This window comes from Penaeus monodon, chromosome 25 (genome assembly GCF_015228065.2).
Source record: "Penaeus monodon isolate SGIC_2016 chromosome 25, NSTDA_Pmon_1, whole genome shotgun sequence".
In the NCBI taxonomy this organism is placed as follows: Eukaryota; Metazoa; Arthropoda; class Malacostraca; order Decapoda; family Penaeidae; genus Penaeus; species Penaeus monodon.
The window spans coordinates 36,116,001-36,116,270 of NC_051410.1; the positions used below are offsets into that span (position 1 = coordinate 36,116,001).

Consider the following 270-nt stretch of genomic DNA (forward strand, 5'->3'; position numbering starts at 1 on the left):
TCAACAAAAACAACTGTTCTTGCATATGTAAATTTACATTCTCTTATTCTGTTCTTCCTCCACATTTTATCCAGCTTGTCCTTAACCTATTATTTGTACCTGTACCGATGTATACTTTTACGATACAAATAGTGGGAGTTAAATACGTATATTTAGAAAAAAAAAAAATGATTTCAACCTCGGAAGTTAAACTAGACTCGGAGGATAAACGAGGTTAGTGTTTTTTGTACTTAGACCTGCTTTTGGTAAACAACATTTCTGCCTTATTCC

The 270-nt window shown here is 32.6% G+C and overlaps 1 protein-coding gene across 1 annotated transcript in view; it reads left to right on the forward strand.

Moving 5' to 3' along the window:
* Positions 1–270, forward strand: part of LOC119589200 (WSC domain-containing protein 1-like) — a gene marked incomplete at its 5' end in the record, with an annotated part of 57,302 nt that overhangs the window by 20,532 nt on the left and 36,500 nt on the right.